Source organism: Pelophylax lessonae (genome assembly GCF_965119305.1).
Source record: "Pelophylax lessonae genome assembly, chromosome: 12".
NCBI lineage: Eukaryota > Metazoa > Chordata > Amphibia > Anura > Ranidae > Pelophylax > Pelophylax lessonae.
Window position 1 is genome coordinate 77,107,020 of NC_138779.1, and position 27,503 is coordinate 77,134,522.

Consider the following 27,503-nt stretch of genomic DNA (forward strand, 5'->3'; position numbering starts at 1 on the left):
TGGAATCTTTACTTAAAGTAGAACTAAAGGGGTTTTTTTTTTTAATAGGGTAAGGGAAGGGTATAACCCATGTAAGGTTTATTTTTGCCATCTGTGTCCCACTGGGGAGATTTCCCTTCACTTCCTGTCCCACGGTCAAAACAGGAAGTGCAATGAAACCCCTGCAAATTAAGATAATCTCTTGGGAACTCCCAGGTCAACAGAATAAGTGTCCCCATTGAAATATTTTCCCTCTATTACTGTTCGGTAGGCAATCCAAATTTAGAATTTTCTTTTACTTTCAATGGTAAACCGGACAAATCGAGAGGGTGAATGTCCCAATGGGGGGGGGGGGGGGGGGGGTCATAGGCTGAAACAAAAACCTGATGATAGGTATTCAAATTCATCTCCACTCTATCCAAAGCATAATACAAAAAAATAAGGAGGTTTTGCCTTTAGTCCTTTTGTTATACTTTACAGTGAAATGAAAGGCAGGCTTACATTCAATTAAAGCAGTATTAAACCCAAAAGCACATATATTTTAGCCTACTAATTCTTACACATGATGGTTACATTCATTTTCCTTTTTTTTTTTTTTCTTCCATTTTCATCTGGTGATTGTATGTATGAAGTACGTTGTTTTTGAAAAGGAAAAGCTCTCTTCCAGATGTATTAGTTTACAAGTTTGAGACAAACCATTTAACTGATTTTATGCTTCTGCCTTCATACAGCTAGGGCAGCTGGTGGGTGTGACTCCTGCCTCCAGTTCCTCCTCTCAGAGCACTCTCACCAATGAGGACGCTTGTGCATCCTCATGGAAGAGAAAACATAACAATATAGATGGGGTGGGACAAGGCTAGGACCGGACATATCGGGGTCAGAGCCGTGTTGTGTTCAGCAGGGCCTGGCCAAGATTTGATCCATATATGAGCAGACTGGCTGTACCCAAAGCGATCCATCTATCGACTCGGGTACAACCAGCATGTCAGATCTCGGATAATCCTATTCTTCTGGCAGGGATAGCGCCCCAATGGGAGAACACGATAGCTCAGCGGAGGGATTCCCTTATCAACACCGACTGTGTTGATGGGGGAATCGAGGTTGTAGTAAAGAAAATCGCATCATCTATGGCCTGCCTGCACAGACATGGACAGAAGTTCCAGGAAATGCCTGGGAGCTGCCACATTTGGCTGCACAGGCACACTGGTCTGAAGCATGGGAAAATTTGTGAATGTCTGTTGGTTCTAACCAGGCATTCAGCTGTTTCAATAATGTAGAATCTAAAAGTATTTATACATAGAAATAAAGGGACGTTTTTCATTGGAATTTCACTTTACATTCTTTACTTTTAAAGAATCACATATTTTATTATATAAAGCATGAGAAATTGGCCTTCAACAGGAAAGCGTATTGTACATTTTAACTTTGTAAGGGCTTTAAAACAGAGGTAGATTCTGGTATTAAAGTGGTTGTAAACTACATTTATTAAATTACTTTTATCCTCTCCATTTTAGGCCCATGTTTAGTGCAGTGTGTGTTTTTTTTAAAAATATAATCCTAAATACCATCTTTGCACAGCGCGGCTGTGCGGTCACATGTCCTCCCTCTGCTCTCCCTTCCGATCTAAGGGAGTAAAGTGAGCGGGGCTGAGACTCCCTTGTGATGTTTGCAACCTAGCAGAAGGAACGTGACCACACAGCAGAGCAAAATTAAAATTTAAACACACACACACACACAGTGTGCTTAACCTGGACCTAAAACAGAGGTTAAAAGTAATATATGTCCCCTTACAGCCATTGGAGCAGCTGCAGGGGAATAGTTTCTCAAGGCATTGGGGGGGGGGGGGCTGGGGAGGAGATTGGCTTACACACAGATTATGGAAATGACAGGGAGGGGGAGATGCAGACACGCTGAATAAACAGCAGGCAGATGGAGGAACGTAAACAGACCACGCTATCATGGATTAGCAGCCATGATTAGCGTGGTCAGCTCACATAGGGGAACACAGGAACAGGCAGGATCAACCAAGTATTGTGGGAAATGGAATGGGACAAATGACACTGCAAAAGCACTATGCGATATTAGGTTTTAAAGGGACAGGGGCATTTTTTTTTAAGGTTACCACCACTTTAAATGAAGCCCATCACACAAACTCGCTCTTCTCACTCACTTCTTTCCACATGTAGAATCACAGTCTTTTTTTTTTTCTTTCAGTCATGCCCCTGACTCATTTCTATTGTAAGCTTCCAAAAGCAGAACATCTCTTATCATTTATTGTACATTGTTTTATTCAAAACAACTGCAAAATACAAATTGTTATCTTAGCATTTTCATAAATGATGTTATAGAGAGCAGCAGGTCGTCGCAAAATCTTATATTACATCTTCTAATTCCTCTCCCGGAGATAAAGAGAACAGTGGGGTCCCATAATTCTGAATAACAGCAACACTATTATCTGTTATTCGAACAGAAACACATCCAAACACATTAGAACATATTAATGCAGAAGGTTTCATTAATGGCTCAGTAATACATACAAAAAAAAAAAACTGCATAAACACTTCTAACAAGCAACTCTATAGACGATTACCTAACTCCAGCTGCTCTGGTGACAAAATGGTTCTTTTCACTGAAATCCACCAAAGAGCACATTTATTGGTTTCTTGAATGGTACGCATGCCAAAAAACTGTAAAAGCTAGGCCTCAATTGTAATATACCAGTGGACAGCAGGCTTCACAGACATCTGTGCATGGTCAAAGTGTTCCTGCTCTTCAAAGTTCTAGATGCTAGCAAATTAGAAGCCAAAGCTAAGATGTAACATACATTGAACATTAAACTGCAAGCTAGAAATCTGAGGGAAGCAGTTGAAAACAGACACAGATGGAACCTGTTCATACCTTTCCTTACCTCTCCATGTGCCCCAGGAACTCTTGAGCATAGTGCTAAATCAGCAGTTCAATTCAATGCTCTGAGCCTCCTTATCCAAAAGGGCTCAGATTTTAAGGATGTAGTTTAACCGAACTTCAGAATTTTTGCTTTTTTTTTTTTTTTAATGTGAAAAATGCCATAAAGCACAATAGATATTGTGAGTTTGACAGGCATCAGTGTCCCCTAATCCATCAGAAGTGTTCCCTAGATCAGTGGTCCTCAACTCCGGTCCTCGGGGCCCACTAACAGGCCAGATTTTAAGTATTACCTTGGGGAGATGCAGACTAGAATACTGCAATCACTGAGCAGCAAACGAGATCACCTGTGATGTAATTTAGTTATCTTGCAAACCTGGCCTGTTAGTGTGACCTGAGGACCGGAGTTGAGGACCACTGCCCTCGAGTACACATGACACTGGCTAATAATTATTGTCCTACACTATCCGCTCTCTTCTTACCATCATTTATTCAAGTGAAATTCTGCCATTTTTTTTTTTTTTTACATTTTACTTTTCTAGTGATTGCTGTCCATGACCCATGAAGAAAGTCATCCTCTGAGCATTGGTCCTAGCATGCTAGTCGGTGCTCTAATGTGAGCCAAGCTCCAAGCCCTGTAATATATTTTCCATACATTCCTAAGTGGCATCCATCAGTCATAATGCTGGTGTAACCCAATTTCTACGGTAGTATATTCTGGACAGAAAATCTCTGCAGATCTCCAGAGGAGGAGACCAAGAACTATAGCTCATAAGAGAGTCCTGTGAACTTTCAATGTATGATAACCCCACATGCCCTTAAAGTCCCATTATCAGAGGATTAATGTAAAGGAAAATACCTCCCAAATCGTCCAAAGAGGTCCTTCCTAACATAGACCCAGGAGGGTCCTTCTCTTTCCCAATTTTTTACTATGTTTATGAACAGGGATGTGACTGTGGATGGCTGTCCTTAGAACCAATATTTCTTTATACAATTGGAGAGCCCTGGTTGTCACTATAGGACCTGGAGTGAAAGGGGCCAAAGATCTGCACAGAGAGTACTGTGCAAAACCACATTTTTTTAGGTCTAGATAGAAATCTCTTTAAGAAGATTTAGCCATCTGGTTCTAGTAATCAATATTTTTCCAGCGCTGACATAATGCATTACATGCATAGCAACATATCATTTATAAAAGGTTTTACAGATGAGATAAAACCAAGAATGTAACATTCCACTCACATTTTGCAGCAGTGAAGGATGGTAAATGTTATGATTCAGACAATATACGGACAGATTTTCCCCCCTCCAACACACTGCGTGGTGCAAAGAGTGACATCTTTCATAATACGTTTTGAGCAAGAATGTATTTACAGGAGTGTGACAAATTCACACGACCCAGAAAGAAGCAAGCAATGCTACCACCGCAATAAGATATGAAATACAGCCGGCTGAAGCTAGAGATACCACAAGAAAACATTTAGTGTAAATATCTTCAACGACTTAACAGGAAGCCACAGAGCTGGTATTACAGAAATTGTCTTGTTCATGCTGTTAAAGGCTTGATAGAACTGCCAGATTCCTTTACCTGCCTGCTATTTCCTTAGCCTCTGTTTTCCCTACTGTCTCAAGAGAGAAAACATTCATACAAAGCACTGCTACTCCAAAGCAAACCTCTCCTTCTCTTTCACATATGACTCAGGCAATCCTTACACAGCTAAATAGCTTTCATACCATCAGCAGCGTGTCCCCGGTGGGATTATTACAGAATTGCACAGTTATGCATAAAAGCCCAGGATAACCTCAAGGGCTCTATATAGCACAGGCAAAGCGCAGCGGTGTGCAGTAACCCATAGCAACCAATCAAATCCACTTTCACACTGCAATGGCTGTACTAATTTCTTCTGCTATGGGTTATTTCTATTCAGTGGACTTTTCATCATGTATTTAAGGGAACCAGTAACAAATGGAAATCAGGAATGATCCAAATATTCCCTTTTTTCCAGGGTACCTGCATGATTGTCAAGTAGTGTGGAAGTGTAACACTTTTGGGAAAGTATTCCCTCTCTCGGAGAGAACATTTCCCCCTGACAACGCCTTCATTTTTGTTTAACTTGTAGGTCACCAGTTTCTAGCCCAAGATTCTGTCTGAGATATGACAGCCAAGTAAGGCTCTCTTCACACTTGGGCGATGCAGGGCCGCATGCAGAACTTCACATGCTCCTGTAGCACAAAATGCACATCTTTTTTGCAAGTGCGCTGGGCTGTCGGAAATGGAACAAAAAGCATAGTAATAATGACACCTCTGACGATGGCTGATTGGCCGAAACTAGTCAGGTGACTACGCTAACACAGACATGCTGGAAGACTGAATATTTGTCCATACCATGTTCATTTTTATTGCACTCTGAGTATAATTTTAAATTTGGTATATGATTGAAACGTACTGCACTATGGGATCCTCTTTTGTTTCATTATGACTGCGACTAGAGTGGAGGTTTGGTAGACAGAGATCTAACATCCATCCTGTGTGATTTGTGTTGTGCTGCTTTTCTGGGTACTGAGAGGATCAGCCATCTTAAGTGCCGGTTTACACTTTTGCGAGTGCGCCGATCACATGTAATTCGGAGCGCACTGCTCCTTCATTACATGCGATCGGATGTGCGGATGCGAATTCAGTCATACACTTTGTATGGCTGAATTCGCACTGCATCCGCACCAAACACGCACATGACCCTTTTTTCCAGCCACATCAGGATCGGATCGCACAGTGGTTCACACTTGTGCGATCCGATCCTGTGCGAACTGTCAGATCACACTGCGATATGCGATCAAACTGGGGGTGTCGTTAACATTTCATTGACACCCCCTGCGTATAGCATATGGCAGTGTGAACTGCCAGGGGTGCGTTTGCGATGCGGGAACAGGCTGCGAATTCGCAGCCTTCCCGCATCGCACAACTGTGAACCGGGACTGAGCCCTCTGCATTGCTCATCTCCTATCTGGTAAGGAGACTACAAGAGCACAGTGAGGTGCCATGTGCTTATCTGCACTTTGGTGGTGGAAGACTTCTCTATCAAGCGCTGCGATTTGAACTTATAGTAATAATGTACCATTCAAATAAATAGACTGCCCTATCACAACGGATAAGGCACATAAAGCACAGCAATGCAGGTGTGCTGGTGCAAGGCACAGAAGTGAACCCAACCTTAATTCTGGTGCCTGTGCAGTTCTTGGCTGTGTTGGTATTGGTAAATGTCTGACACAAATCAACTCAAACAAATTAAACCCTGCTTCATTCACTTTGATCGCTACGAAGTTTCAATTTCACAACCTAAATCACTGGGGACTAGATAAATACTTCCAAAAATAAAACCCAAACATCATGCTACAAGGATAACATGGGTTCCTGTTCAGCTGATAGACATAAAAACTGATTGAAAAAGCCAGTCTTAAGGCCCATACACACTTGACGGAAATCGGACGAAATATCCTCCGATTTTTCTCTCTTGCTCAGCATTGACAGTGCATAAATGTTTGCGAAATTTCTCGTCCAATTTTTTTTTTTTTTTGGGACATTTGTTCCTAGACTTCCGGGTTGTCAGCAACTTCAGATCATGCGCGGTCTTTGATATCCAATTTTTTGGACATACTGCATACACATTAAATGAAAATTGGTCGTCTGGGGACGGACGATAAAAATTTTGGTGTTGTTTGTCCCTCCGTTTTTTTTTTTTTTTTTTTTTTTGCTGAAAATGTCGGCATCGGCTTCTGAAAGTGGTGTACACACTAGCCGAAAACCGTACGATTTTACCTTGGGCGGGAATTTTCGGCAGATTTTCTACTAGTGTGTACCCCACTTAAGTAAGGTTCAGTATAAATATCTTATAGATAAAAAAAAAAGAAGAAAACAACAACATATATACATATCTGAATGTTTAAACATGTAGGCATCTGCACTACTACATCCTGTCCATTAGCTTTTATTGACCACCTCCAGAATATATAATGCTCTGCATTATTTATCAAATATTTAACAAGGGGGAAAAAAAAAAACGAATCTGTGAGGTAAGCTCGGTCAATGAATTTCATGCATGCACTTTGCATTTGGAATTTACTGCAGTATTTTGCATTTATCATCATTTATGGCCAGATCTAAAGTAAATCTAAAAAATATAATTTTGCTGCTTGAAAGACTGTATAATATGCAGTCCTATACTCAGCCAGGAGATGTAGCTCCTACATATTTTTTTACCCATTTAGCTATTTTCATTGTGCTAACAGAGGCCTGTTTGCAGAATTCCAATGACTCGTCATATCATATATAGTCACAAGCTCTATCAGAGGGCTTAGCGGGTGGTTTAGATAAGAGAAGCTACTTGGTGTTGGTATGTTTTGGTAACATATAGTGCTTTGGGGATCCTCTGCCATCTCTCTAGATAGTGTATATATATACACTATATTACCAAAAGTATTGGGATGCCTTCCTTTACACGCACACGAGCTTTAATGGCATCCCAGTCTTAGTCTGTAGGGTTCAATATGGAGTTGGCCCACCCTTTTGGCTATCCTGTTTTTTGGCCTAGCTCGCAGTCTCTGCTCTAATTCATCACAAATGTGTTCTTTTGGGTTGGGGTCAGGACTCTCTGTGTAGGCCAGTCAAGTTCCTCCACCACAAACTCACTCATCCATGTCTTTATGGACCTTGCTTTGTGCACTGGTCCAAATCATTTGGTGGAGGAGAGATTATGGTGTGGGGCTGTTTTCCAGGGGTTGGGCTTGGCCCCTTAGTTCCAGTTAAGGAAACTTTTAAGGCATCACCATACCAAGACATTTTGGAAATTGTCATGCTCCCAACTTTGTAGGAAAAGTTTGGGGATGGCCCCTTCCTGTTCAAACATGACCGCGCACCGGTGCACAAAGCCAGGTCCACAAAGACATGGATGAGTGAGTTTGGGGTGAAATCTATATAGAGAGATATATCTATCCATCCAGACACAAACCCAGTTTAAATCTGACATCTACACAATATAACCCCTATGAAACTGAACTATATTGTGTCTGCTTCATTTCCTGTCTGGGCAACTTTAATTATCATTCATTTCTCCTCCTGATTTGTACTGTCATTAGCCCACTTCTTATAGCCATTAGTTTTTTCTGTCATCAGTCATTTTGTTTCTGAGTATTGTATGAAAGAACACATCCCTGGCTTCCTTTTACATATTCATACTCAAGCAATCAATAATTTTCCATTTTAGCATAAAAACAGGTTTAAAAAAGATTTCTGCATCCACCCAATAAAACCAAAGTGTCTGCCAACCCTAAAATATTCTTTGCTTAGCTCTATTTTTTTTGTTGTCAACCAGGGATTCAGTTATAAGTGACGGCACAAAATTATTTAACTAGATGTAATATATTGTAGCTTGCTAGTTCTTGCTGTGGTGGGTGAATTTGTTTTTTGTTTTTTTCAAGCTTGGTTTTCTTTATTTTCACCTCATAACCCTGCAGATGACATACTTCCTGCCCCTGGGCGGCTACATCACTCATCCACTGTATCTATGGAGGGAGCCATGGTTGTCACCCTAGCCTGCTCTGTGATAGGAGTTAAAAAAACAGGTCTATCTTTTCATCTCCATTTCATGTGGGGCAAAGCAATATGCAGTTTACAGAATATAGCCAAGAAAACATCTTCAGTGCAGGACCCAGGAAGGACAAATACACAACTTTTCTGACAAGGTCAAAATATAATTTTTGTACTTACTGAAATGTTCTTGGCTTAAAAAATCCTAATGCCGTCACCACATCTAATGATTGTAAGCAACAATGTTTGTTCTTGGGTTTAGTTAGCCTTTACAGTGGTTGTAATCCTTTGAAATGAAAAAATTAACCACAATGGATTCATCCCAACGTCATCAACAGTCAGAGCTGCCTTAGGACTCCTCCTGCAGAACTTGTAAAGCATATTGTTACATTTTCAAGAAACAATCACGGTATGGGCTTATACGTAGATTGCCACAACCTTCTGTAAACTTTGGTTTAAGGCCCCACAGCTCATTTTAAGGTTCTGTCACATTTTCGCTATTGAAAAAAAAAAAAAAAAAAAATCTATAAAAATGCTCAAGTTTCACAAAGATTTTCACTTCGGTACAGGAGGTCAAGTAACCAGATGTTACAGATTGTAAATCAAATTCCAAATGTTTACAATGTTTCACAAGTTTTCTTGTTCTGGTGAAAATGAATCTCCCCATGACCAGTCATATTTTATCATTGTTTTTTTGTTCATTTCTTTAGAAGTGATTCAGGAGTTCACTGTAGGAAGACAATATGAGCTCCATGCCTCCGTCCTAAGGCTTGCTACATTCTATACAGATTCAGTTGCTTTATTTCACTTAGCCTCAATTCAATAAAGTTTAAAGTATATCCAAGCACACCCCCTCCCACCCTACCCCGGTAAAATAATACTTTCAATTATTATTTTTGAACTTTCCTCCTGCTAGTTTGAAGTTATGTCCTCCTGTTCTTGATCTCGATAATACAGCCCTCCTGAACCCCTTTTTACCCCCTTGATTTATTTAAAGGTTTCAGTAATAATCACCCCTTTCCCTTCTTTCCCCTGACTGCAAATATTAGGTTCCTGAAGTCTCCCCGATAGAATTTATCCCTCAGACCTTTCCTCATTTTTTCTGTCCTGTATCTGGACTCGTTCTAGCTTATTGATATCTTTTTGCAAGTGAGATCCCTAGAACTAGACAGAATTCCAAGGGTCCTTTCACACGGGCTTTCCGATCCGGTCCGTCTGTCAGTTTTTCAGGCGGACCTGATTAGATGCCTCATGCAGCCCTATGGAGCAGCGGATATCAGCGGAGACATCTCTCCGCTGACACCCGCTGCTATCCGATCCAAACCGGTCTGTGAAATCCGAACGAATGGAAACCCTTTTTTCCATCCGTCTGGAGGATCGGATGAAAAAGGACAGGCAGTCCATTTTCATCCGATCTCCCATAGAGGAGAGCGCGGCTCTGACAGCTCCATCTCTGCAAACTAAGCGGAGACGGAGCAGTCGTCTGCCTGCTCAGCGGAGATCGGCAGATCGATCCCCGCTGAGCAAAACGGAGTCCGTCGGGCGCACCGCCCGTGTGAAAGGGGCCTCAATGAGGCTTAACAAAAGATCTATATAGAGGAATCAGAACCTCCTTCCTCCTGCTGGTGATCCCTCCAATGATGCATCCTAGAGTTCCATTTGCTTTGCCCACTGCCTGGCAACACTGTTAACCCATTTTTCAATTATCTGAAATAGGTGCTCCAAAAACCTTTTTCCTCTGTAGTGCTGGCCAGCACTTTGCCCCCAAACTTGTAGTCTGTCAAGGGAGTCTTTCCACAGGTGCATAATTTTACATTTAGAAACAATTAACTCATGTTCCTTGTTACAGACAGGGATATCAGGATATCAACCCTATTACACACCTTTGTATCATCAGCAAAAAAGACATACCTTGTCCACCAACTCTAGTTCTATCATTTACATATAGGTTAAATGGAACAGGTCCTAGTACAGAGCCTTGTGGTGCACTACCAACAACTGGTCTCTGTTCCAAATGTACCCCATTTACAACACCACCTATTAGAATTAGCTAATTACAATTAGATTACACATTAGCTGTGTTGACTCCTTTGTTTTCATTTGGTGATACTGCTATTAATACACGTCCAATCCTAGGATGACAATGCTTAGTCACCTTTCTGTATCAAAACAACAGAAACAAGGTAGGATTACAGAACAATGCCCCTCTTCTATTCTTTATAATAGAAGGGCGTGATTCTTTAGTCTTGAAAGATAACAAAGAACAATGTAATTGATAACAGGAATGTATTTCTGAAGTTACCTAAAATATCACAAAAACACTTTCAATATTATTAACAGACCAAAAGGAACCCAATATGAAGCTTTTGTTAGGGTTTACATACATATATACACACACGTATCTATATTATATATATATATATATATATATATATATATATATATATATATATACACACACACACACACACACACACACACACACACACACACACACACACACACACACACACACACACACACACACACACACACACACACACACACACACACACACACACACACACACACACACACACACACACACACACACATACATATACACACTGCTGGAAAAAATTAAAGGAACGCGTTTTAATCAGAGTATAGCATCAAGTCAAACTCCTAGGATATTAATCTAGTCATCTAAATAGCATAGAGGGGTTGTTAACCACTTAAGGATAAGGCCTATTTCTGAGTACCAGTATTTTTTGCTAGGAAATTACTTAGAACCCCCAAACATTATAAATATATATATATTTTTAGCAGAGATCCTACAGAACAAAATGGAGATCGTTGCAATATTTCATGTCGCATCGTATTTGCGCAGAGGTCTTACAAATGCATTTTCTTTTTTTTTAAATACAATATAGAATTAAAAAAAAAAAAAAAAAAAAAGGAAACCGTAGTTTGCCTAAATTTTTTTCTAGAATGTGAAAGAGAACGTTACGCCAAGTAAATAGATACCCAGAATGTCATGCCTCAAAATTGTGCACGCTCGTGGAATGGCGGCAAACATTGGTGTAGGTTGATCATTTTCATTTCCATTAATCCTTTTGTTCCTAACTCATTGTCAGACCCTACGCTGGTGCAATGGGTCCTAGGTTCCTCCTGGTGCATGACAATGCCTGGCCTCATGTGGGGAGAGTATGCAGCTAGTTCCTGGAGGATGAAGGAATTTAGAATATTGAATGGCCCCCACACTCGCCTGACCTAAATCCAATAGAACACCTCTGGGACAGGTTTCAGTTCACCCAATGCCGCCAGGTTGCACCTCAGTCTGTTCAGGAGCTCAGTGATATTCTGGTCCAGATCTGGGAAGAAATACCCCAGGACACCATCAGTCATCTCATCAGGAGCATGCCCTGCTGTTGTCAGGCATGCATAAAAGGAAGTGGGGGACCACACAAAATACCGAGTATCATTTTTGAGTTGCTGCAATGAAATTTCAGAAAAATGGACTAGCCTGCTGCATCATTTTTTAACTTTGATTATTGGGGTGTCTTTGAATTAAGTCTTCTGTAGGATGATAATTTTCATCACACGATGTGGCATCCTTCCATTCCTAACATTACCCAGCCCATATCAGTATAGATATCCAGCATGATATTTTTCCCCCATTGAGAACTGATGTGTTTTCAAAGTATTCCAGAATCTATATATCTATATCTATATATAGTGGTCACATCTATCGCAGAACAGTGTACGGCTCTGAGTAGAACACTCACTTCGTGCTCTGTTAAACGTGATCCTATCTCTTTTTCCCCAGGTTTCAATAAATGGAGGTTTCCCCGGGCCCGCCATCTCTGTTAACATCTTGTATATCAGAGATATACCATGTTTTATTTTTATTAGTGGATTACAAAGTTTTTCACTAAATTCAGGTCCTTCTCGGAGGTTGTGGCGGAGATCTCTCACAAAATGTTTTAGCTGCGGATATCTCCATTCATTTAACAGTTTTCCTCCCCTAGTGTTGAGTTCATGATATGGCCTAATCTTTTCACCCTGTGTTATGTCTTTTAACTGCATGATTTTTATCCAGTTCCCCATAATTGTATCTTTCCCAGGTCCAAAATATCTTGTGCCATTTAATGGTAATAAAGGTGAGTTACATTCCCATTTTGCCGGTCTATAATAATAATAATAATATGATAATATGATATCCCATATTTTGAATACCACTCTCATCAATTCATGTGTATCTGCGTGTATTTCCCTATACTTTGGTGGAATCCAAATATTCTCATTTAATTGTGTTCTACTTAGTGTAGTTTCAAACTGAACCCATCTTTTCGGTTTTTCCACTCTAAAATACGTGAAATTATAACTGCTATATAATATCTTAATATCTAGTGCCGCTAGTCCACTCTGTGATTTGTCTCTGCTGAGAGCCGTATACTGTATCCTGGGCTTTTTCCCCTGCCAAATACATTTTAGAAACATCGTTTTTATTGTTCTAAAGTATGCCGATGGAATAGCAACTGGTAGCATTTGAAATCTGTATAGGATTTTAGGTAGCACAGTATTATCATCTTGATTGTATTTATTCTCCCCAACAACGAGAGTGGGGACTCAATATTTAATATCTGCTTTTATCTCATTTAGCGTGAGTATACAGTTTGAGATAGAGGTTTTCTAATGATGAACTTAAATTTACCCCAAGATATTTTATTTTTGACTTTACCCAAGTAAATGGGAATTCCCTCTGCAATGCCAGGTTAATCTTTCTTACTTAGCCAGATATTCAGAATTTCTTATTTTATTGGGTTATTCTTAAAATGTTATAATTCCCCATATTTCTTGAATTACCTGATCATATTTGGGAGGGTTATTCTGGGGTTAGTAATAAAGAACAAGACATCATTGGCGTATGCTGCCACTTTATGTTCCTCCTGTCCAACCTTTACTCCTCCTATATTTGCATTATTCCTTATTATCGCTAATATTGGTTCTAACGACAGGACGAACCGTGGCAAAAAAGGGCACCCCTGTCTCGTCCCATTACACATTTTAAAATTGGGGGGGGGGGGGGGTAAATTACCATTTACCGAAGAGGTTGGGCTCCTATATAATGCCCTAATCTATTGGATCATTCTCGGTCCGATACTAAAGTCCTCTATTGTTCCCAGCATAAACTCCCGTCCACCCTGTCAAATGCTTTCTCAGCATCTATTGACAACAGGAGGGCCGGGGGAATCAATGCCTCTAGCTTTGTGTAATAGCAATAATGTTCTAATTTCATTATCCCTCCCTTTCATACCTGGAATGAATCCTGTCTCATTTGGATGAATCCAATCTACCATTAAGTCTTTTAAAATAGTTTTGTTACTTTTGTATCAGCATTTAACAATGCTATTGGTCTATAACTGGTACATAAGGTTGCATATTTGCCTTCTTTGGGTATTACCATAATGTGTGCCTGTAAATAATTTGGACTTTTCCCCCATTCTTTTATCCCATTCATATAAATGCAAAGTTTTGGCACTAGTATTCCCTTGAACCTTCTAGAATACTGGGTGGATACCCGTCCGGGCCTGGACTTTTCCCCGGTCGGTGAATTTTTTAGCGCCTCCATTATCTCCTTTTGCGCGAATGGTGTCTATAGAGCTAAAGCTAGATCTATTTTTAAAGACCAAATAAAGTCATTTTGAAATTGATGGCAACACCATATCTCAAAACAGTTGGGACATTTTGCAACTAATTAGGTTAATTGGTAACAGGTCAGTAACATGATTGGGTATAAAAAGCGCATCTTAGGCCCCTTACACCTGGGACAGGCTCCGTTGGAGTCCGCCTGCTCAGCCGGGAATCTGTCTGCTGATCCTTGCTGAGCAGGGAGATGGCTGGTCCAGGTCCACTCCGCTTATGCAGAGTAGACACAAACACAGCCTGCTCTCCTCTATGGGTGGTCGGATGTAAAAAGAACGCCTGCCTGTTAACACCTGACTGCCATCAGATCCAAACCATGGATGGGGAACAGTTCCACATTCGTCCATTTTTAGTGGACAAGAATGGATCAGAAGTCGGTATCAACAGATACATGTCCATTGACATCCACCACTCTATAGAGAAGACTGGGGGATCTGAGATCAGGTTCGCCTAAAAAAACTGATAGGTGGACCTGATCAGTCCAACTGAGTGAAAGGGCCCTTAGAGAGTCAGAGTCTCAGAATTAAAGATGGGCAGAGGTTCACCATGCTCTAAAATTTGCTGCGTCTAAAATTTGTCGAACATTTTAGCATAATGTTCCTCTACATAAAAAATTGCAAATACTTTGAATATATCAACTACAGTAAAAAATACCAAAGAATTCCAAAAATCTGGAGAAATCTCAGGGACAAGGTCGAAACGCAATATTGCATCTGATTGTGATCTTCAAGCCCCCAAACGGCGATGCATTAAAAACAGGCAAAATTCTGCGATGAACATCACTGCATGGGCTCAGGAATACTTCCAAAAATCACTGAACATATTTTGCAGTGCCATCCAAAAATGCAAGGTAAAGCTCCATCGTGCAAAGAAGAAGCTGTATCTGAAAAAGATCCAGGAACACCTCAGTCTTCTCTGTGCCAAAGCTCATTTAAAATGTTCTGTGGCAACCTAGAAACCTTTTCTGTGGTCAGCCAAATTAAAAATTAACATTTTTTTGGAGAACCAAGGGCACAGGCTAAGAGAACCTTCAAGCTGGTTATCAATGCTCAATTTTAAAGTCTGCATATCTGATGGCATGGGTTGGGGGTACATTAGTGCATATGGAATAAGCTGCTTGCACATCTGGAAAGGCACCATCAATGCTGAAAGATATATCCAGGTTTTAGAGCAGCATATGCTCCTATCCAGAGGTTGTCCTTTTCAGGGAAGGCCTTGCATATTTCAGCAGGACAATGCTAAACCATATACTACATCTAGGACATAGCATGGGTTCATAGTAAAAGAGTCAAGGTTCTTAACTGGTCTGCCTGCAGTCCATACCTTTCACCAATTGGAAATATTTTGCCTATCTTGAAACAAAACATACTACAAAAGATAAACCAGGACCATTGAGCAGTTAGAATCCTATATCAGGCAAGAACAGGAAAACATTCCTCACTCAAAATTCCAGCAACTGGTCTCAGTTCCCAAACGCTTACAGAGTGTTATCTAAAGAGGGGGTGCTACACCATGGTAAAGGTGGCCCTGTCCCACAATTTGAGAAACTTTGCTGCCATTATTTTCAAGATTAACTTTTTTTTTTATAAAATGGTACCTTTTCACAATGTAAACATTTGATGCGTTTTCTATTTTCCAATGTGAATAAAATATGGGATTATGAGATTAACAAATCACTGCATCCTGTTGAAGTTACACAGCATCCCAACTTTTTTGAAACTGGAGTTAAAAAATAAATTAAAATGATGAAATCCTTAAAAATCTAGAGCAAAGGCAATAGACCCACCATAACAAGGAAACGCCTGAGGCTACCATTTTGTATTGGAAACAGATTTTAAAATCTAGTAACAATAAAAATATCAATTTTAGGTGGTTAGGTTACTTGAAGCTCATTCCCTCAGTTGTGCTACAGTAAGCCTCGGTTTCCACTAGTGCGGCTACGAAGTCGTGCTACTTCTAGCACGACTTCGTAGCAAAAGTAAACCGCGGCTTCAGTTAGACTTGTCCCTCATATATAGAGGGAAGTCGCGCTCAAAAGTAGTACACGATTTACTTTTGAAGCCGCGGCAGTGGAAACGTGCCCCATTGAAAACAATGGGTTTTGACTTGCTGTGCGACTTGACATGTGTCAAGTCGCACCGCAAGTCGCACTAGTGGAAACCGAGCCTAACTGACCTTTTTTTAAATAGAAGAACGAAAGACATCCTGTGGCAAAAAAGGGTTAAGCCTTTCTATTCCACCAATTGACATTTTCTTTACAAGCTACATTCCTGAAAAATTCTGAATCTGCCACTTCCTGGATTGTTGAAAACCTAGCCCCCCTTTTTTCTTTATGGCTCCTTCCTCCTTATCCCCTATGCCCCTGCAGTACACAGTATTCAACTAGGGGCCACTGGAGAAAAATCACACCACAGCAGGGACCAGGCATAAACACTCCCAGAAGTTTGCCAAATGCTAAATACTTTATGAGGTTGTGTCCTCACAGTGGGGTCCACACCCATAGTGCTACTCCAGCAACCCTAGGATGCCTCCCCCAGGGGGTGATTGATACTGCAGGCTCTCTGCCTTCCCAGCCCCTGACCAAACAAGGTAGCACAGTCAAATCAGGAGGCACTGAGTCCCTCAGGATCCTCAGCCAGAGAATTATGCCCATGGCCCACATCACCCTGTGGGTGGACTGGTTGCTGTTCCCACAAGATCTCTCAGGACCCCCATCATACCAGCATGGATACTATTACAGCCAACCATCCCAGCCAACAAAACAAGAATGATGGCAAAGCACCCCTACCGCACACTAATAATAACAGATCCTACACTTGATCTTAACCAAAAAGCAGAGAAGCAGCCAGTGTAACTCGTGAAGACAGCGTAGACTGGCAGCAGTGGTAGGTATTAACCCTTTTCTTTGCAATGATGCCTTAGATGCTGATATCTGAGAAAGTGAGTCACTTTAACCTATTTGATCAAATCATAGTGGGTGAAGCAGAAGAAAAACAGCAGAAAAACCATGCTGTACAAAAAAAAAGTTAAACTGCTTACAAACATGCAAATTACATTTTTTAAATAGAACCTTTGCATATTTTATTACATAACTTATTTTAGATCCAATGGCGATATCACTGGGACTTCTCTTCTATACAATGAGGACATATGGCTGGTGGCAGGGGTTAGTGGGGTGCTATCAGTGCTATACATAGCTTGCTGAAAACTTCACAGCACCTTGCCTCAGTACTGCTCCCAAGAGCCCTTAACCTATAATACAAGCAAAAATATAACGCCTTAAAGGCCGGTTTACACCACAAAAACACTCCAGACCTGTTCCGGGTGCATTTCCGCATGCGTGTTTTTAAAGCGTTTGATGAGTTCCTGAAGTTCTTCCAGATGTATTCCAGATGCTTTTTTTCTTCCTTTTTCCTGTTTTTTTTTTTTTCACTGTACTTGGGTCTGGTGTGTTTTTGATGCCTTCCAGTGCGTTTTTGATGCATTTTACCGTGTTCCAGTATAGTCCAGTGCAGGAAAAATGCAGCATGTTCTATTTTTTATTTCTGGAACTGACCGCACTGGTGTAAACTTTGCCATTGGAAACCATATAACTTACTTTCCATGCGTTTTTGATGCAGGAAAAAAAAAAAAAAAAACGCACTGGATTGCATGTAGCGTGAACTGGCCCTAAAGCAGAACTAAATATTCCCATGCTTTACAGCCAAGAAAGCTGGCATCTTAGCCTCGGTTTGATCTGCGGTTGCCATGGTGATGCACAGGTGAGCATTTATGACGCCATCCATTTGATGGCTTGACAGTTCAGTTAAGAGGACAAGCGAAAGTGACGGTTATCGTTCACGGCATGGCCTTGAATGTAACTGTTTTGGAAAACCAATAAAATCAATAGATTTAGTTCCACTTTAACAGGTTGATGTCAGTCTGGAATATCAGTCATTCCTACTCAGGCAGTATGTGTACACAGATCACCCTGGGTAACAGTCACATGTGTTTTTGAACCTCCATGATTGAAAGAACTGGCATTGAGGTCCTCTAGGCAAGAATAAACCAGGCTTAGTCTGACTTGCTGCAGCTTCTAATGCACACTGTGAAAAGATCACCATATGCAGTGATATCAGAGTAAGCAGTTTCCATACAGAAGAGAAAGAATCTTGTACAACTGCGTAAGACTAAAAGCATGGCTAGATGTCAGCTTTAAAAACCCACATGTACACACAAAGTAAGAGAACATTCTCTGGTGAAGTATCATCATTGTTTTGTGAGTGCTGGGAAAAAGTTGCATCAGCAGAGTGGATATTATTTCTTAAAACTGCTTCAGCATGAACCATAAAAATGAACAATGAAAGGCGTTCAAGCACAGAAAAACGTGTTAATGGATTTTGATAACAGCAGAAAACCATCCACTGCATTCATTATTTCTGCTGCAATATATTTCAGTTAATCCTAAACAGGCCCAATTTAGCACAGTGCCACAGAGGACCAGAAATACACCGCATCAGGAGCTGCTTCCATTAACTCATTCATTTCACTTTTTATACATGTATGAAAGCAGAGTGCTCTGCTCTCAAGGAATTTAGTTGGCTCAAATCAGAAGAAAAGCTGAAAGAAAACATGAAACTGTTAGCGTCAGGAACCAAACAAGTCCTCACTAAAGATGTGGGGATTTCTCCCCTACAGATCCACTGGTTATCCCTCCTTTGCTACGATTGCATTTTCTACGCTCCAGACACACTCGACCTCACTATTTAAACCCCAAAAGCAGCCAAAATCTGCCCACAAATAAAATCTGCCCACAAATATTTTTGCTCGAAATAGCACCCAACAGTCTGCATCCACATAATGCTTTATTGTCCCTTTCAGGGATCTCTCTCTGCATAGGCCCAATGAAGCCTACAGGTATCCTTCAGTAAATGCTAATCTATCTTCATTGTTTATGTGCAGGAAGGGTATTGAGCCTCTGGCAAGCCTTCTACTATTGATACGTGAACGCTTTATGTTTGTTACTACTTGATTGTTACTAAAAACTTTGAATAAAAACCTGTTCTGTTATTTAAAAAAATAATAATTTTTTTATAAATTAATGAATGAGAGGCAGTACCACAATACTCTTATCTGCAATATAAAGACCTCTGTTGGGAAAAAACATGGATGCTTTCTCTTTATTAAAGTCTACTTTTACATTTGGAACAGGTTATGTTTTACCTGTATTTAGAGGTTCCACCTCTTGTCCCCTCTCCTCCCTGTGACAGAGGTCAGGGATTCTTCTCCCCGCACCCGCTGTCGCTTTTGAAAACCAGAGTTTTTTTTTGTAGGGATCCGCCCACACACTCGCGCCATTCATTTATTCATTCATTGCTGTGAATGAATAAACTATGAGTACTGTGTGTTACTGCAGCAAACAGTCTTGTAGTTTCAATAGATTGCGCACAGATAAGCCCTCTTGTAGTCCACGGTCATCCAGCTTTGAAACAGAAATCCCGTACAGAGGTACCAGCTGAAAGCTGGAGAAAATATCTGCTGGAGTCCACCACTAATCTTCTACTGATCGCAGTGCAATGCTTTCCAGGCTCCTACAGTAAAAAGTATAAATGCACATTTCTTTCTGCAAAAATTCCAGCATTATTTTTCTGTAAAGGTGAACTAACTTTAGGCTCGGTTCACATTGGTGCGATGGAAGACATCGCATGTGATTCGCAGTGCAAATCATGTGCAATATCTGTGCGCTGCAAATTCAGCCTAAGGCTCAGTTCACATTTGTGCGATGTGGGAAACCCTGCGAATGCACTGCAGGTTCCCACATCACACCCGACTCGCAGGCAGTTCACACTGCCATATGAGAACCACTGGGACTGTCAATACAAAAGTTAATGACACCCCCAGATCGGTTCGCAAATTGCAGTGTGAACTGTCAATTCGGCCAGGAATCAGATCGCATATGTGTGAACACCCATGCGATCCAATTCTGGTGCAGACCAAAAAAAGGGTCCTGTACGAATTCGGGCCGAATGCAATGCAAATTCAGCCATACAAACTGTATGGCTGACATCGCATCGCACAGACATCACATGTGATTTGCATAGCAGTGCGAATCACATGCAATGTCTTTCATCGCACCAATGTGAATCGAGCCTTAAGTCTAATTACAGGAGGATATAATTCAGCTGCTGTGGGGTAAACAGACACTATTGCAAACACGCCGAGAAATAAACAGAGTTATCATTATAAGGCTTCTTTCACACTGCCGCTCCGTGTGAAAGGTCCGCTGCGGGACTTTTTTTTTTTTTCCACGGAGCGGATGACATTTCTGTCATCCGCTCCGTGTGCCCGCATATCATCCCATCCGTTTGCGGATGATATGCGGACATAATGTAAGTATATGGCATTGCGGATGTCAGCGGATGACACCGCTGACATCCAATTTTCCTTCCTTTCCGTTTTTTTACACGGAAGAAAAAATGGGGTTCTGTTCCATTCGAAAAAACGGAACAGAACTGAAAGGAGGAAAATCGGATGTCAGCGGATGGTATTCCGCTGACACCCGCAGTGCCATTCACTTACATTATGTCCGCAAATCATCCGCAAAAAAATAGGATGATTTGCGGACACACAGAGCGGCCGTGTGAAAGGACCCTTATAGTCAGTGTTAGAACATTACTCTAAAGCAGTGGTCCTCAACCCTGGCCTACAGGGCCCACTAACAGGCCAGATTTTAGGTATTACCTTGGGGAGATGCAGACTAGAGTACTGCAATCACTGAGCAGCAAATGATAACACCTGGGATGTATTTCAGTTATCTTGAAAATCTGGCCTGTTAGTGGGCCCTGTAGGCCAGGGTTGAGGAACACTGCTCTAAAGCTTACCTTTACCCCAAAACAATGTACTGTAATGTACTGCAGCCTATCAGTCATTAGATAGATTGCTGCATTTGTTTGTTTTTTTTCCCCCTTTTCCCTTTAGTCGCCTGGCGATTCTTCCAAAAAACACTATCTGTCCTAGGATGACAAAGCTCACCTTACCCTACTGTATCAGAGACAGGACTATGGAACTCTGTCTGTCCCTCCCCTGTTTTCCATACCCGATAGCTCTGGAAGCTGCAACCTGCCTGGCTGTACAGCTTACCCGTTTTGTGTAAATCAGAAGTCAGACTGAATAGAATTAGAAATCTTTTGCAACTTGTGCTTAATTACATGCCCGGAGTTCAATTTCAATCAATACCTGCAGAATGCAGCACATAAACAAGTGCTTGTGTATCCCTGATAAGGATATTAGAGCTTAGATGTTCCACTAGGGCAGTGGATAATATGCACCATAACACTTTGTAAAACATGCCTGCAAAACATGAAATAGGAAATAATAAACCTTAAGAGACAAAACTAAAATAAAAATTCTTTCTAGACCACAGATTTGTACTCTACTATCTTTTGCATAACTGTTTACTGGAATACAAATATATAATTTTTGGTTTCATACCCATCTATATACATTATTTATCAGTCAGCTACACAGTATTAGTCATATTTATGCAGCTCAGGTGATAAAATAGTAGAAATGATATTTTTGCTTTAGTGCGGTGTATGTTAGGATCTATAAATTGCACAGAAACCCCGTCTGTCACATGCATTCATGCTCTTCCAGATAGACTACATGCAGTCTAATTAGCTGGTGCTCAATAAGTCCCCTGGAAGATAAAGATTTCTGGCAAGGCTTGAGCATTCTAGTATGCAGGGAAGAAAGGCACACGCAGAATCAGGTAGAATGGGAACTCTGCCGGCTGAATCAAAGCCTTTTAGAGATGTGAGCCCTGACACGGTTAATTAGCCTCCATCCTTCCAGAGTACCAGAGCCAACTGGATAATGCAGAATGATTGCTCTGCACTGTCAAAGCCCAGCACATATTATTTAGAAAGCTCTGTAAGTGCATTAAAACAGAAGAAATCTAAATCCAACATGCCTAAATGTGTTCACATTCATACAAAGAATAATCACTGTAATCCCCAGAGCTGTTTGCAAGGTTATCCTTTGTGCTATAGATATGCATCCAGAATCTTGATCCAATTGTATTCTCGCTTTCCTTAACATTCCCTGTAGTGTCTGACATACCCAGAAATGGAATCTCATTCACTGCTAAACACTGACAGCAATAGAACCAGGCCTGACAATGCAAATGCTGGCTCCATGGCGGCTTCAGTAGAAATATCAGTATCTCTCTGAAAGCATCTCAATGAAATTAAATTAAAGTGATTGTAAACGATCATATAGTAAAACAACCCATACAGTTTAAAATAGAAATGAAAGGAAAAACATTTTTGTATAGAAAAAACACATTCTAAATACCATTTTTTTTTTTTATAGCGGATCACATTCCCTCAGTTCTCAGCTGCATTAGAGCTGGAGGGGAGGAGAAACAGCAGCACACTGAGCTTGCCAGTGAAATTCTGTGCAGCAGGGGCCTGACAGGACAAGTCTGATCATTGGAGGAGAGTACACAAGTTCCCAGCCCAGCTAGAGGACTGACCTCTGTGTGTTCTCCTGCTTACTGTGGTCAGTTTTTAATAGGAAAACAGAGGGAGTAGCAGGAACACCAGGAATATCACATAAAAGGAAGCACTACAAAAAGAACAGGATACTTTCTCATACAAGTACATGGTACAGCAGCCACATATCAGGAATATGAAGTGTTGAGGTAACAAACACTTTAACTAGAAAAACAAGGGAAATGCATCATTTTTCGAGCCATGTTATCCATAAACAACATGTGGCTTGGGTGTATGGCTTTCTCAAGTAAGTAGAAGTAAACCCATCTACACCCCTCTAGCCAATGGTTCTGAAATTACCACTTAATTCATCATTATATATCACAGCAATCCAAAAAAATATTTCTCTCATGTTTTTATTCAGGTCACGTGATCTATCTCTTTGGTCTCTGCATTGTACTTGCCGATGCCCCTGTTGTGCATTACCATCTTCTCCCCTGGGTCGTCAATCACCCAGCTAGATCATCCCTGCCATGCCCACCATGTCTTATCCGTGGGCAGAGCAAAGGCACAGAACGTCATGTATTTTGCAGTTGTTGCTGCTGCTGCTGTGCTTTACTGTCTTCTGCCCTGGGCCATCAATAACCAAGCTGGATCCTCCCTGCCAGCTTTTCCTGCCTGTTAAATGGAATGTAGGGGAAAAGAAGGGAAACTGGGGAATGAAAGGTTGTTCAGGAGAACACACAGACAGGTGGCAACTCTGCAAAGGGAAGATCAGCCAGCAGAGCATTGCCACCAGTATTGAGGAAGTCCTAGTATTTGGCAGAATCTCCAGGTGTTTTTACTGCAATGGTTGCACGATAAAAACTCACATAATCAGACAAATGTTTTTGGGAGCCTTGGGATCAAATGTTTAGCACAGCTATCTTAAAGCCAGAAAAGACACTCTGAAGTTCCTAAAGAATATCAAATGAAGTTCAAAGTTTAACCACTTCCACACAGGGCGCTTTCACCCCCTTCCTGCCCAGGCCAATTTTCAGCTTTTAGCACTGTTGCATTTTGAATGACAATTGCACGGTCATGCAACACTGTACCTAAAGCAATTTTGGGTCATTTTTTCCCCACAAATAGAGGGTTTTTTTGGTGGTATTTGATCACCACAAGGTTTTTTCTTTTTTGCTAAACAAATAAAAAAAGACCGAAAAATTTGAAAAAAAAAGTTTTTTTTGTTTGTGTTATACAATTTTGTAAATAGGATACGTTTTTTCCTGCACTGATGGAGGCCGCACTGACAGGCACTGATGGGGTGGCACGAACATGCAGCACTGATAGGTAGCACTGATAGGTGGCATTGATGGGCACTGATAGGCAGCACTGATGGGCAATAATGTTCACTGGTGGGGGGGCACTGATAGATGGCAATGATGGGCACTGGTGGGCATCACTGATGGGGAGGGCACTGGCGGGCTCCCTGAGCCCTGATTGCCATCCCTGGTGACCATGGTGGGCATCCCTGGGGTCATGGGTGGGCATCCCTGGTGGTTCTAGTGGCACCCCCCCTTAATGATCTGCACTGGTAATCAATAGTCTGATTACCAGTGCAGACCCCCCCCCTGTCAGGAGAGACGCAGATTGGCTCTCCTATGCTCGTGCGTGTCAGGCACAAACTAAGGAAAGCCAATCAATGGCTCTTCCTGTGTACTATGTGACCAGCTGTGATTGGACACAGTAGGTCACATGGTAAAGAGCCTACGTCAGAGTGACACGGTCTTCTTAAATACAAACATGTTATACAGTACTCACTTGCTCTGTACAATGATTTTGCACCCAGCAGTCCCAATTCTCCTCTTCTTGGGTCTCCCTGGCTCTTCCTCCTTCAAGTACTGCATTAGCTGCTTGCTAGTTTGGGTACTCATGCAGGCTTGATCCCAATCCACACTGTGTGCATCCAATGACATGCGTAGTGTGGCTCGGTCCTGCCCTTTGTTCTGTCCTCACTGGATTTGATTGACCGCAGGAACCAATGGCTTTTTTGTTCTTTTTTCACCTGATGACCCAACCAGTAAGTATGTTTTTTAAAGAACAAGCTGTCCTGCAGATGTATCAGATAAAGGGATGAGACAAACCACTTAACACTGGCAGGGGTGCTTTCAATGATCAGCTTTATGTAAAACCTTTATCCCAAAAGAAAAAAAAAAAAAAAAGCTTTTTGTAACTGCTTACAAAGTGTTAAATGGAGTTTGGCTTCAATTTGTTATCCAAATCTGCTAGTCCATCTAACACTCCCCTCCCCCAAAATGAAAATGCTGCTGTCCAAATGTGCCCCTGTGCTACTTCATCCAGAGTAATGCTGGTATAATAATGGAGGTGTGGTACTGCCCAGATCACCAGGTGAAAACATGGAAAAGAGCCTAAAAAAAAAAAAGAAATAATATGAATGCAGCCACCACACCTAAGGATTAGTAAACTGCAATATATTACCCTTTTGGTTTTGGGTTGAATAAGGCTTTCAGGACTGCTGAAACTTGTCAAACAATTCCTGTTGCTGCTTACTGAAAGATTCTAACCGTTTTGTTCATAGCTCTAAATCACAACCACCCATCAAATTATTTTTATTCTAATTTTAGCCACTCTTCTAATTCACACACTTCTTCCGCAATGCTCCCTCTACTTCATTGTTTTAGCCTATTGGTTTGCCTGTATGAAAGCAGCACACAGATGATTGTGCCGATTTATTATCCAATGAGAAGGTGGAGGCGGAGACTAAACATAAGAAACTTTGTTGTTAAATAAGAGAATCATGTTAAAGGGATTGTAAAGGCAGAAGTTTTATATTATTGCATTCTATGAATTAGGATTAAAAAAAAAAAACCTTCTGTGTGAAGCAGCCTCCCTAATACTTACCCGAGCCCGTCTCTATCCAGCAATGTTGCAGGAGTGTCCAAGCTGCCTTCGACTCCTTCCTCATTGGCTAAGACAGCAGCATGACATGAATGGCTCCTACTGCTGTCAAGGGTCAGTGTCTGAAAGTGAAGTCTTGCTGATTCACTCACTCCCCCAGCCTGAAAGTAAAGGGGGGGGGGGGGGGCAGTACCAATTTTTTATTGATACCAACTCCCACAATCCATGCCTAGATGAGGTGACATTTGCCCTGCCCCCTACCCTTATGACATGTAACATTTCCCAGAAGGCTGCAGGACAATTCACAAAGCGTCATGCGTGCGCAGTGGGGAGATGGTTGTGGTTTCTCAGGATGCCAATATGGCGGTCTCGGGGACCCACAGTGGTAAGAAGTGGCGGTGGGAAGACAGCGCTGGACCCCAGACACTGGTAAGTACCTGGTTTTTAAAAATCAGCAGCTCCAGTTTCTCTTTAAGGGTTTCAAACTTTTGAAAATGTAAAAGCCTGATGAAAGTCATGCTCTTTAGTGTTTACAAACCGGGATTATCAAATTCCAGTGTGTACAGAATACTATCTACCATTCATGAACACACATTAGGGTTTGTATACACAGGTGCTTATCCAGTCAAAAGAACAATCAAAAGAATCTGATCCAAAATAATTCCAGTTACCTTCCTAGACTGGTAAATGGAGCACTAAGCAAACATAACTAAAGAGTATTCTGTGAAGGATTTCTCACTCTATCCTGATTAAAAACATGTGCTTCAACCACTAGGATACAATTATATATTTTACAAACATGCTAATATATTACACATTACAAAAACACTACAACATCCCCTGCAGTGGTCGGATATGTCTGAGACAGAAGTCTTAGTACAGATATTGCCTTTAGCACCATCTGCTGGTGAAAATATGTACTGTGACATGCTGCTGTTAAAGCAACTCAAAAATGTAACCTGGAGGTTTCAATTACTAGTGGAGGAGAAGCCAATCTCTAGTAAGGTAAATCTTCAAGTAAACCCTGTGCTACGCTTACATATCCAATCGTGTCCCCCAAATGATTGGTAAAATGAGTGATAAGTGGGTACATGCAGGAACAAACAGTGCACCACTATTTGGGGAACTTATTGGGGGGATTTTGTGAATTACTCAAGGGTACAACTGTGTCAACTTTGAATTCATGATTTTGCAAAATGAGCAGCCTTTACAAATTGGAGTACATAAACCCCACAGTATCTGAGCATTTTTATAGCAGCCTAAGTGCCAGAGGTGAGGACCCTCAAGAAAAGGTACTCCAAAATTTAGTTAAGTTCCCTTTCAAGTCCTGGACATCAAAATGTTACTGCCAACACTGAAACAACTGCAAGGTGTACTATATTAACAAAAGTATTGGGGCGCCTGGCTTTACACACACATGAACTTTAATAGCACCCTAGTCTTAGTCCGTAGGGATCAATATTGAGTTGGCCCACCTTTTGCAGCTATAACAGCTTCAACTCTTCTGGGAAGGCTGTCCACAAGGTTTAGGAGTGTGTCTATGAAAATGCTTGACCATTCTTCCAGAAGCACATTCGTGAGGTCAGGCACTGATGTTGGACGAGAAGGCCTGGCTCACAGTCTCCGCTCTAACTCATCCCAAAGGTGTTCTATTGGGTTGAGGTCAGGACTCTGTGCAGGCCCAGTCAAGTTCCTCCACCCCAAACTCGCTCATCCTTGTCTCCATGGACAGTGCTTTGTGCACTGGTTGAAATCATTTGGTGGGGGGGATTATGGTGTGGGGTTGTTTGTTAGGAGTTGGGCTTGGCCCCTTAGTTCCAGTGAAGGGAACTCTTAAGGTGTCCGTATACCAAGACATTTTGGACAATTTTATGCTCCCAACTTTGTGGGAACAGTTTGGGGATCGCTCCTTTCTGTTCCAACATGACTGCAAACCAGTGCACAAAGGTCCAAAAAGACATAATTAACCGAATTTGAGG